The sequence below is a fragment of the Pseudonaja textilis genome, chromosome 4, assembly GCF_049901715.1.
Source record: "Pseudonaja textilis isolate UNSWEBS1 chromosome 4, rPseTex1.2, whole genome shotgun sequence".
NCBI lineage: Eukaryota > Metazoa > Chordata > Lepidosauria > Squamata > Elapidae > Pseudonaja > Pseudonaja textilis.
This window is the reverse complement of record NC_141993.1, coordinates 48109898-48123444: the sequence shown is the minus strand read 5'-3', so window position 1 is coordinate 48123444 and position 13547 is coordinate 48109898. Positions and strand designations below refer to the sequence as shown.

Sequence of the window (13547 nt, the reverse complement as noted above, 5' to 3'; positions counted from 1 at the left end):
TGTCCTTTCTTCTAACAAATTCTTTAAGCAAGTTGTTTTGTGTTTAAATGTTTTTCAAGTAATCTTTTTTTCTCTTTTGAGGAGCACTTTCTCAATTTATATTCCACATTAAGCATTTGTAATCCATAATCAAGCCAAACATTTAGAAAAAAATCAATACCTGTAGAAGTGTAGATTTAATTCAGTACTATTCCTTTCAGTTTCCTGTTGGATCTGTTGAATTTTTTATGTAGTTTCCTCTGACACCTCCATTTGAATCTTCTCTTCCTTGAATTTTTCTAGAAATTATCTCCTCTTCTGAACAGAATTTAGTCAAAATCTCTGCTGTATAAAAATAAAAGTTACATTTTTCACTTTGTCCCACCAAAATGAGCTCTTTCATTTTAAAAAATACAATTTTTATTATTTTTGATCAGTAAAATTTTGATAGGAATTTCTTTAAACACGTTTCTTTATATCAGGTTATTGATCTTCAGTTTTGCATTAAAATCCTGCTGCAAAACTTTATCCATTTGTCTTCTTATTGATAAAGTACACCCCTTACTTAGAACATTTCTTATTCTTAGAAATCTTCAATTTTTTTCAATAAACTTTATCAATTGCTGCCTCTGTATTTACAACTTCCCAATTCCCCCATACCCAAAATGCTAAGATTCTAATATTCTCATCAGAAGCCTCAAACAAAAGTCCTCCTCTCTCAATTTCAACGGAGCCAGGTTATCTAATTCTTTTTCCATTTTTTTGTTTATAACCTCTATCTTATTCTCCAAAATCTCCACTTTGTTCTTAATTTGTTTTACATCTCTAGACACTCATTTCACAGGGTTTTCCATCTTCTTAACATTCTCTTTCATCTCCACTTTCATCATTAAAAATATTTCAGCCATTCTTTTTTCCACAGATACCAGTATCAATTTAGTTATCAATGGTTCAGCTAATATACTGGAAAGTTGTTTAATTTTTTTCTGAAGAAAATATGGTGCAATTCTTCACTTCAGATTGCTCTAACACAATCCTCCCTCACCCAACTTTGCTACTTTTTGAGTTCCTGCCATTATATTATAATCCAAATGAAAACATGTTGCAAATGGGAAAAGGAAAAAGCAAGCTTCCCCACTTTTTTCCTCTTTTGTCTTTTAATACTTTAGTCTCTAATGCCACTCTGTAATTAATCAACATATAATCCACATCTCTATAGTTACAGTCAACAATACAGTAGGTTCTGGCAGTTCAACTTCTGCTCCTGCTTCTCCATCAACTGGAGGACGACTATCAATAATGGCGAAGCAAGATAAAGTACAAATGGATCTAGCAACGATTATACAAGGAATACAAGAACTCAAAATAAGCATTGACCAAAGAACAGAGAGTATTGAACAAAGAATTGCAAAGACTGATGAAAAAATTGAAAACTTTCAACAGATGATGGCAAAACAGGAGGAGAGACTCCAAAAAATCGAGGAGAAAGATAAACAAAGAGATGAGACAATTGGAAATATTGTTAGCAAATTAACAACGGTGCAACAAGATATAAATGGGATGTTGAAGTGGGAGATGGATAGGTCAGAATTTTATCTCAGATTTCAAAATATTGAGGAAGAAAAAGGACAGGATTTGGTGGCTGTAATGATAGAAATTCTGGCTGGAGCCTTGGAGATAACAGAGGAAAAGATGATGGACGGAGTAGATGAGATATATCGTGTTTTTACAAGATATGCAATGAGGAATAAGCTACCAAGGGAGATTCATGTCAGATTTACTAAGAAGACTATTAAAACACAAATATTACAAGTCGCAAGAGATAAGGGGCTGAAATATAAAGGTAAAGAGATTATGGTTTTAAAACAAGTCCCCAGAAGAGTGAGAGAGATGAGAAGAGAATATCGATTTTTGACCAAAAATTATTGGAAAAAGACGTGAATTATAGATGGTTGATCCCAGAAGGATTAATGTTTATATGGCAAGAACAGAGACACAGAATCGACTCAATTGAGAAAGCAGAAATATTCCACAACAAATTTTTTGGAAGAAGAGAAATAGAGACAGAAAAAGAAACCTTTGCAATTGAGCCTCAAGAAGACCAGATGAGATCGGGAAGGAAGAAGGTGCGGTAGGTGGACAAATGGAGACCAAAGAACAACGTGAAGTAAGATCCACAAGAACTGTTAGACCTAAATATAAAACATAACCATGGAGGAAAAAAAATTGATTTCTATGAATATAAATGGATTGAATTCAGCTATTAAAAGAAGAAAAATCTTTCATAAATTAGAGAAGTTAAAATTTGAGATAATTTGCCTACAAGAAGTACATATTAAAAAACAACATCAACGATTATTGGTAAGACCAAAACTGGGGAAAATTTTTACTTCCTTGACTAACTGTAAGAAAAGAGGAGTGGTCCTGTATATTAAAGAAACTATTGTAGCAAAATTGGTTTATACTGATGAAGATGGAAGAGTATTAATGGTTGAAATAGTGGATAACAATATAAAAATATTACTTGTTGCAATCTATGCTCGAACGATAAACAAGAAGAATTTTATAAAAAGTTACATATGAAATTAATTGGACTGGACCATGTCAATATAATTATGATGGGAGATCTTAATGGAATTGTAGATAATAAATTGGACTATACAGCGACAGCATTAAAACAAAATAGAAAGACTCTCCTAAATCCTTTTTTAAAATGGTAGATGAATTAAATTTAAAAGATATATGGAGAGAAAGAAATGGTAAAACGCAGCAATATACTTTTTATTCAAATAGACATTTATCATGGTCCAGAATAGATATGATTTGGACCTCATCAGAACTAATATCTAACATTCAAGAAATAAATATAGAAACGGGTATATGGGCAGACCATAACCCTATGACAATTAAATGGAAAGGACAAAGAAGAAGATCTAGATGGACATTAAATAACGCTATCTTAAAGGAAAAAGACTTTACACAATGGATGGACAAAGAATTGGCCTTCTTTTTCATTAAAAATAAAAAGAAGATACTTCAATGCAGAATGTTTGGGATACAATGAAGGCATATGCGAGAGGATTAATAATGGACTATACAAAGAAAAAAAATATTAGGAAGAGGCAAACTATTAAAGCTTTAGAAGATGATTATAAAAAACTGGAAAAAGAATTGCAGAATATGCCACAGAAAAAAGATATTAAATTCAAAATGGATATAATTAAACATAAGATGAGTCAGGCGGAGAAAGAGGAGTTGGCACAAAAAATTAGAAGTGCCAAACAGAACTATTTTGAAGATGCAAATAAACCAGGTAGGTGGCTAGCATACAAATTGAGAAAGGAGAAAGAATCTAGGAGAATAGTACAGTTAATAGATGATAAAGGTCAAATTTGTTATGGTAACAAGGAGAAAAAGATAATTATCCAAGACTTTTATGGACAATTATATAAACAGGAGGATTTTGATGAGGAAAGAATTAAGCGTTATCTACAAAATGCTAACCTACCCAAGATACCTGAAGAGACTGAAAAAATGTTAGAAAGTACCATAACAATGATGGAACTAACGGAAGCACTTAATAGGCAGAATAATGGAAAAGCACCAGGCCCAGATGGGCTCCCGCAGAATTTTATAAAACATTACAAGAATCATTGAGCATTCCATTGTTAGAAGTTATGAATGAAGCCATGTTAAATAAGAAAATACCTAAAACATGGTCAGAAGCTTATATCACACTTATTCCAAAAGAAGGGGCTGATCCATCACAAATTAAGAACTATAGACCTATTTCTTTACTGAATGCAGATTACAAAATCTTTGCTTCCATCTTGGCAGAAAGGCTCAAAAGATATCTAAATAACTTTATTCATCCTGACCAGAATGGATTCCTGCCAAGGAGACAAATTAGGGATAATATGAGGGTAATTCTGGACACTTTGGAATATTACGAGGCACACCCTGAAAAACAAATGGCTTTGGTATTTTTAGATGCCCAAAAAGCATTTGATAATGTGAATTGGAGATTCATGTTTTTGTTATTGGAACAGATGGGCTTTGCTAGAAAATTTATTCAAGCAATAGAAGCCATATATGACAAACAAACGAAGAGAGTGATGATAGAGGGAGATTTTACAGATTCTATTAATATAAGAAAAGGCACAAGACAAGGTTGCCCATTATCACCTTTGTTATTTGTATTGACTTTGGAAGTGCTGAATAGAAACATTAGAGAGGATCCAAATATAAAAGGAATAAAAATTAAGAAGGAGGAATTTAAATTACAAGCCTTTGCGGATGATTTGGTTTTATTTTGGAAGATCCTCTAGGAACAGCTTTAAAGCTACTGGAAAAGATAGAGATTTATGGTGAGATGGCCGGTTTGAAAATAAACAAAGATAAAACAAAGATCTTGACAAAGAATATGTTATTAAAACAAAGAGATGAACTGGCAGATTTATTGAAAATTCAAGTTACGAATAAGGTCAAATATTTGGGGATATATTTGACGTCAAGATGTACTACATTGAAAGAGAATAACTATATCAAACTTAAACAACAGATAGCATCTGATTTGAAAAAATGGGAAAATCTACAATTGTCATTGATAGGTAGAATATCAACAATCAAGATGAATATTTTACCCAGAATTTTATATTTATTCCAAACCATACCAATCAGGCTTGGTAAAGATTACTTTGAAGAATTAAATAAAATTGTGTTGAAGTTCATATGGCAAGGTAAGAAAGCCAGAATAAAATTAAAACTCCTGCAAGATGCTAGAATTAGAGGAGGTTTTGGCCTCCCGAATTGGGAGTTGTATTACCAAGCTGCAAATTTAATGTGGGTTAAGGATTGGATAACATTAAGAAAGACTAGATTGTTGACTCTAGAGGGGCATGATTTATTACTGGGATGGCATGCTTTTCTGTGGTATAAGGGAACCAAATCACAGGGCTATTTTAGAAGGCATTATATAAGGGAGTCTTTATGGTTGAATTGGGAGAAAATTAAGAGAAAATGTTATTTGAAAATCCCAGTCTGGTTATCAACTATTGAAGCTTTTTCGTATCCTATAATATATGAGAAGGAACAAACAGTTAGATATGGGGAAATATTGGATGAAAAGAGTGAACTTAAAACAATGCAAAAACTAGAAGAACAAGGCATAAAGATGAATTGGTTTTCATATGCGCAAATACATTCAAGGTATCTTATAGATTCTAAAGTGGAGGGTTTTTATGATAAATTGACTGATCTAGATAGGATCTTGACAGGTACTGATGAAAAATGATTAAAAAATTATACACTTATTTGTTGGAAATTTTATTAGAGGAGGAACAAGTTAAAGAAACGATGATTGTTTGGGGAAGAATTTTGGATATGGGATTGATTTGGAGAATTGGGAAAAATTGTGGTCTCAAAATTATAAAATGACAATGTCAACAGCTTATAAAGAAAACTTGTATAAGATGTTTTACAGGTGGCATTTTCCCGACAAGAATTGCAAGAATGTTTAAGAACAAATCTGAAAAATGTTGGAAATGTCATCAGATACCTGGCTCATACTACCATATGTGGTGGACTTGTGAGGACGCTAGAAAATATTGGACTAAAATACGCATATGGTTGGAAAAAATGACAAAGACACATATAGACTTGAAACCAGAGATTTTTTTATTGGGAATCTTACCGGATATATATAATAAAAATTTGAAGTATCTGATTGTAAATATATTAACAGCGGCTAGGATTGTATTTGCTAAGAACTGGAAGAGTGAGAAAATTCCATCAGAAGAAGAAATTATTAAGAAAATATTGGATTGTGCTGAAATGAGCAAATTGACATTTGAAATCAGAGAACAAGAAGATAAACAAGTTTATGAAGTTTGGGATCTTTTTTATCAATGGTTAGATAATAAAACATAATGATAGAATATTCAGATTTAGCATAAAAAAAATTTTTTTTTCTTAATATTATCTTTATAAAACATTATTAAGGTAGATTTGGTATGATCTTATGATTTATTGTAAAATAAATTAAGCAAACTATAGTTATCTCGTTAAAATATGAATTAACAAAATTAAAAATGATTTTTTTTTTTTTTTAGTGATGATATTAGGTTATACAATTGTTGATTGATAATATGAGCTATTATGTAATATAATTATACTGGTGACTAGGAAATGGATGCACAAAAAAAAGTGGTAAACCAATCGATGCACTGTATGTAAATTTATGAAGAAGGATCTTTTTATGTTTTTTGTGGTATGTTTATGTTTATTTTGTTATGTATGTTTATGTTTATTTTGTTATTAAAAAATAAAAAAAAATTATTAAAAAAAAAACAATACAGTAGGTTCATATTATGCTTATCTTTATTTTTATTTTGACCAATAGCCTGCAATTTTTAATAATAAACAGAACACACTCACACTCACATTAAAGCCCAGGTTATTTATCTAATTTAATTCCAATCTATTCAAAAGCAACCTTTCAGAATAACTGTCCCCTTTATCTCTTTTAAACTTTTTTACATCATCTCCTTGCTAAGCTTAAGACATTCTTAAGTCTTTGAAATCTTTTTTTTTTCCCATTGATTTGTGATTCAGAAAAAAACCCTCCTTATCCTACCACAAATAAAATATCTCTTTAACTCTTCAGATCCAAAATGAGTAATAAAAGAGGTTCAACTTTATATCTGTATAGGCTATATTGTGGCTATGAGCTTAGGTGGAATCTTTGATTCCCAGCTGCTCAACTCATGAATCAATTACAAAAACTTCAGGTTCTGTAGTTTACTTACAAGGAGCAGCTATCTGAGTGCAAATACGCAAGCTCACAATCAGAAAGATTTTGCAACCTAACATTAATCCTCTGGTCACCATTCTCCACTGCAATATTATCCCTACACCTTCAAAAATATTTACAGTAATTCACGATGAATCTCAGTGGAAGCTGCTCAAAAATACTTCCTGAAATGGAATGTGTGGATGACCTTGGGGAACAAGGGGAAGAGATGCTGCCTAAGAAACAATCAGACAACAATCAAACAAGAGAGACAGAAGCTCCCAGTTGCTTAAGAATCAGAGAAAGAAACTTAGGAAGCACCCGCCCTAATCGATTATGCAGTTAAAAGTGGCAGCAGGAAGTTAGCACTTTTAGACTTGCAAGATTTTGTAAATGTAGCCTTACAATAAAGAATTAGATCAAATTGTGATTTCGGTCTGGTTTACCTGAGAGGGCTGATACTTCCCTTCTAATCCCCTATCTTCTGATTCTACTCATTTTTTTATTTTTATTTATTTAATTGATTTGTCAATTGCTTACAAGATAATAGGTATAAGTATATACAGAGTTATGAATACATGAAATGGGTACATACAAGAAAAATAAAAGAAACAATAGGACAGGGATGGTAGGCACATTGGTGCACTTATGCACGCCCCCTACAGACCTCTTAGGAAAGGGGTGAGGTCAATAGTAGACAGTCTAAGGTTAAAGTTTTTTGGGTTTGGAGAAGAAACTACATAGTCAGGTAGAGTATTCCAGACATTGACTACTCTGATGCTGAAGTCGTATTTCCTGCAATCAAGTTTGGTGTGGTTAACCTTGAGTTTGTATCTATTGTGTCCTCTTGTGTTGTTATGGTTGAAGCTGAAGTATTCATTGACAGGTAGGACATTGCATATATGATTTTATATACCATATTTAGATCAGACCGAAGACGGCGTAATTCAAGGTTTTCTAGGTCTAGAATTTCAAGTCTGATGGCATAAGGTATTCTACAATGAGTAGAGGAGTGGAGAACTCTTCTTGTGAAATATTTCTGGACTTTCTCAACTGTGCTAATATCAGATACGTAATGTGGGTTCCAGACTGATGAGCTGTATTCGAGTATTGGTCTAGCAAATGTTTTGTATGCTCCAGTTAGTAGTGTGATATTACCAGAGAAAAAGCTATGGAGGATTAGGTTAACAACTCTTAATGCCTTTTTGGCTATGTAGTTACAGTGGGCTCTAGCACTTAGATCATTAGAGATGAGTATTCCAAGGTCCTTTACAGAGCTTGGATCATCAACAAGATCTTGACTATTCAGCTTGTATTTTATTTTCTGATTTTTTTTGCCAATATGTAAGACAGAGCATTTATTTGTTGAGATTTGAAGTTGCCATTTGTTTGACCATTCTGATACATAGTTAAGATCTTTTTGAAGGGTAGCAGTATTGTCTGTGGTATTGAACAGCTTTACATCATCAGCGAAAAGAATGCAGTTGCTCTTAATATGATCACAGAGGTCATTTATGTAGAGTATGAAGAGAGTTGGTCCTAGAACACTGCCTTGGGGGACACCACTATTGACAGGTATAGAATTTGATAGGACACTCCCAATTTTGACCATTTGTTGTCTGTTTGACAGGAATGCTTCTATCCACTTACGCAGTTGTCCAGAGATTCCATAAGATTTTAGTTTTAGGAGTAGTTTGTCGTGTACCACTGATAAAAAGGCTTTACAGAAGTCTATGTAGATTGCGTCTATTGCTTTGCCCTGATCGAGTTGTGTAGTCCATGTTTTTTTGCAGTGTAAGAGTTGCAGATTGCATGATAGTTTTTTCCTGAAACCAAATTGTTTATTGGAGAGTAGGTTTTTTGTCTCTAAATGGAGGATAATGGATTGGTTAATAATTGATTCCATGACTTTACAGGTGACGCAGCATAAGGAGATTGGTCTGCAATTTTCAATTAGGCTGGGGTCTCCCTTTTTGAAGATGGGGATGACCGTGGCTGGTGACCATACATTAGGCAAGGAGCTGGTCCTGAAAGATTTTTCAAAGATTATGCTTAGAGGTTTAGCTATGGCAGTGGATAGCTTTTTTAAGAAGTAGGCACATATTCCATTTGGTCCAATAGATAGAAATGGTTTTAGATTGCATAGTGCTTTTTCAACATTGTCTTCTGTAAAATTGATATGTATTAGATCATTGTAGTTGTCTGTGGCTCAGCTAGGAAATACTGGGCATGACCCATTGCTGTTTACAAATACTGAGCCGAAGAATGTGTTAAAGATGTTGGCTTTAATGGTGTCATCATTACAGTCTTTACCATTGGGTCCTATCAGGGGTGGGATGGACCTTGAGTCTTTTAGTTTGTTGTTTACAAAATTGTAAAAACCGCGGGTGGAATTGGTGCATAGAAGGTTTTCCTCTTGTTTAATGTGATAATTGGTACATACAGTCTTTATCTGGTGGCATAAATTTTTGTATCGGCTTTTGAAATTGGCAATGTGACCAGATTTGTTTTTCCGCCAGAGTGATCTCTTTTTGGATTGAAGTTTCCTTATTGTTATGGGTAATGTTTTTTTTTGGGGGGAGTTGTTGTTTACAACAACAAGTAAAAATACGTTGTAATGGTCTTCAACAGTATTGCATGCAGTGAATAGAGATTGACAATCAAGGGATGAGAGATCGTTGTCTATAAGATCATAGTTGCTGTTTTTGAAGTTATAATTGGGGATTATGTCATTGTGATGATTTTTGTGTGGACGTATGTTGAGACAAAAGTCAATCATATTGTGGTCACTGCTGGAAAAGGGTTCTTTAGTTTGTATTCTGTAAATTAAATTCAAACTATTGCAGAAGATGAGATCGAGGCAGTTGTTTAGTCTAGTGTTGTTGGTTACTAGTTGTTCCAGTCCCAGATTTGTAACAGCATTGTAAAAGGTTGCGTGTATGGGTTCAACTGTACATTCGTTTAGGGTCCAGTCAGTATGAGATAGATTGAAGGTAGATTTTCTCCACATAATTGTTAGGAGCAAAGGAAATCTGGTGATTCACTTTCAACACCCAAGGAAAGAGAACTAAATTTAGACACTAAGATTCCCCCCCACCCTTAAATTTTGGCAATTCTTTGATATATAGATTATTGGAAAAGTACTACACCAGTGTTTCTCAACCTTGGCTGTTTCAAGATGTGTGGATTTCATAGCATACTGGCTGGAGAATTCTAGGATATTAAGTCCACATATCTTAAAGTACTCAAGGTTGACTACACTATAAAAGGATTCTAGCACGCAAACAGATGCATCAGAATCTTGCCAAATGAACAGAAGCACTTGACAATATTATCATATCCACAAGAAAAATACTGACTGTACAAAATAAGAGTGTATACTATAAGTAGTTTCTTAGCAGACTGCCTCAGGGTACTACTCCTCTTAATAAGAGAACTACAATGCAGGAGGATACAGAGAGAAATGTGATGCATTGTTACCATTGTTACCATGTTATTATTATATGCACTAGTTGTAGATGTTTGCTTCTTGTAGATACACCTCCACACCTTATGTCATGTACTGTATTTATGTGATGCTGTGAATTAAAAAAAATAGAATATACAATATAAGTCTCCCCCAAAAAAGCTATAGAAAAAAACTTTGTTCTGAAAGAATATAATATACACAATGTGGAAAACCATACAATGAAGGTTTGTGAGAAATAAGCAGATATGGTTCTGAAAAACATGAAGAAATTTCTCAAAGAGGTAATTTCCCAAACAATGATATAATGTATATAAAGTAACATCTACTCACATCTGAGAAGTTCCTAAAAGGACAACATTAGTCACACAATGCCTCCTACTGGTCAATGTAACTGAGACATCAGACAATATGCACCTTGTGTTTAAAAAGAAAAGTGGGGGGTGCTGTCTTTTCCAAGATGGTTGTAGTGGAAGTAATCAAAAGCTCTATACTATGGCATAGACATAATAAAACATGGTATTTCTCTGCTCTGAGGGCTTAAAGGAAAGTGGACTCTGATAACTCTCAAAACAAGAGAACTAAATGAAGCACTGGCACTTGAATGGAAAGGCACCAGGAGATGATAGAAGACTGCCTTTCTGGAATTATAAATCAGTAGGAACTGTAGCATCTTAGAGATCAGACAGAAGGAGATACAGTGCATGATACACACTCTGCCTCAATTTATTCTGCGATGTGGACCTAATATCTGGACAGTTAAATATGCAGATGTAAGTGTGTGTGTGTGTGGTGCTTTTAGCTGTGAAGTGGAAAATAAAACGTGTTTGGTTCTATATGTCCTGAGTTCCTGGTTAAATAAGCACAAGACATAACACTGGAATCATAGAAAGACCCTGTTTGGCCTTCCACATGGCAGAACTAGAAATACGACTGTTTGCAAAAATGCTAAAATTTCATCAAAAAAACACTGCTAGTCCAAGCAAGCAAACTTAAATGGCAAAGAGACTTTTTTCTTCAATATTAAAGCAATTCTAATTAACAAGCTAAAAGCTGAGAAGTTATTCATAGCTTAAAAGCTAGAAAACTTTGCTGAAGCTTTTGATTACATAATGGTGTGATATAGCAGTCATGAACAAACTTATTAGTGTTATATATACCACTAGAGAATTCTAGTTAAAAATTTGCTAAAGCTTCACTCTCTTTCTATGTATTCCAGAAACCAAAGGCAAAAGACCCCAACCCCCACTGTCTTTAAATAAGAAGCAGGTTGTACTAGACTAAAACTTCTATTTGGGTGCCTTCCAGATGTGTTGCCAAGACAACTTTCAGAATTCCTGGCTAGCATGACCAAAGGAATTCTGGACACTGTACAGCCAATGCATCTGAAAGGTAACAGACTAATTATCATTTAGCTAAAGTTCTTGTCATGAAAATATAACTATTACAATATGGTGATTCTCCAAACTAACTTGTGAAAAGTGATAAACTAGTTGATATGCAAAGGAATTAGATAGAGTGATCTATGCAAATCCTAACACTAATGATTAAGAAGTTATGTAATTCAAGTCTGGATTCATGCAATTTAATTTGTATACAGAATCAAGTAAGACTTCACTATTGCTCTCATCTAATGGCATAGATAGCACAATAAATAAAAGGGGAAGAGTGTTATGTCTCCTCTTGGAAATTCAAACGAACAAACATAAAGCAGCCGTTTCACAATCAAATCAAACTGAAGGGAGTAACAAGATAACGGCTGGCAGAAACTGTTAGGACTCCCCTTCGAAATTCAAACAAACAGAGAGCTCTTTGCAGTAACGTCCTCATTCAAAATAGTCATTTTGTTCCTGGCGAAAAGCACCAGCTCAGCTGTGTCCTTTTATACCCATTAAGGCAACGTGCTAATTAACTGGCTTGCCCTTCAGATTAACGTTTCCTGGTTCTGACATCAATCCACAATCTAACAGTCATCAGAGTCAAAACTCCCAACAGGACCGATCCTTCCAATCACAACAGAAGAGTATGAAAAAAGCTTACTTTTGAGCTTGGCTCTCTAGTCTAAGGCAACACAAAATACAACTTGCAATCCAAGGCTTGACTCACAGACTACTATATTTTTTCAGACAATTTCAATATTTGAGCCTAAGATAAATGAACTATGGAAAATAACACAAGCTACAGTATTATAAAAAATGATTGCAGTCACCAATGAACAATTAAAAGCCTGGCAAAAGGAAAGAGTAGGAGTCAAATGCAATTACTGAGGAGTAGTTTTCACAGCCTGGGAGTAATCTAGGATAAGACCTTTTCCTGTAGATATACAAGATATACAAGTTTCTGACAGTGGGGCATCTTCAGAAAACCTCAGAACCAAAAGGATTAATACAAAAGGCTAGGTCCTAAAGAGGCTCAGAGGTGGTATTGAGCAGGTTCTGACCAGTTCTGGAGAACTGGTAGTGGAAATTTGAGTAGTTCGGAATACCACCTCTGACTGGCCCCACCCCCATCTATTTGATGCCTCCCGAGTCCCAGCTGATCGCCTGGGTCTTCTTTTGTTGCCCTGCACAGGAGAACAGAGCTGGAAATCAGGTTAGTGGGGTGGGAAGAGAATGGGCATTTTCCAATATCCATCCCCTGCTACGGCCACCATGCCCACCTAGCCACACCACGCCCACAAAGCCACCCCCACAGAACCAGTAATAAATTTTTTTGAATCCCACCACTGCGCAGGTTGGTCATGCTTGCTGTAAACCATTAAACCCTTTAGCAGTCCATAACATTTTAAACTGTGCCTAGTAAGTAATACGCAACTAATGTTCAACACTGGTATTCTCAAATCTTGCACCAGCTAGCAGCCTATCTTTCTAGCTCTTGACAGTTTTAAAGTATCAACAAGGTATATGATCAAGAATGGAATGTATTTCAAAGCTAACAAGGAAGAATAGAAGCTGGCACGGTACTGGGACTTAGGGTTAGGGTTAACTCTAACCTGAACCCACCAGTGACAACTAAGGATAATTATCCCTGACTGTAAACCTGCTCTTTTAAGGGTAATACAGTCCCTACCTGAAAAGTCTAAACCTCCATCCTAAAGTCCAGTTTCTTATTGATCATCAGTAGCTTTACCTGATCTTAATTTACTTTGTTTTTCCTCTTCTAGCCCTTCAACATTATCTGAACTTTACAAATCTTTACTAATTACTTCCTTGGAGTTAGATGGTATGATGCAGAAGACTGCATCAGCATATTGATGACATCCTCTTAAAAATTTCAAATGATTTCCAATAGTACCTTCATTTAGATATTCAA

At 34.5% G+C, this 13547-nt stretch overlaps 1 protein-coding gene across 4 annotated transcripts in view; it reads right to left on the bottom strand.

Moving 5' to 3' along the window:
* Positions 1-13547, bottom strand: part of SEMA4G (semaphorin 4G) — a 111779-nt gene that overhangs the window by 55660 nt on the left and 42572 nt on the right. For 3 of the 4 annotated variants that reach the window (XM_026704675.2, XM_026704677.2, XM_087932825.1), the window contains exon 2: positions 161-324. The gene's annotated coding sequence lies outside the window, so the exon portion shown is untranslated. The remainder of the gene's footprint in view (positions 1-160; positions 325-13547) is intronic. The other variant, XM_026704676.2, reaches the window with a different exon arrangement.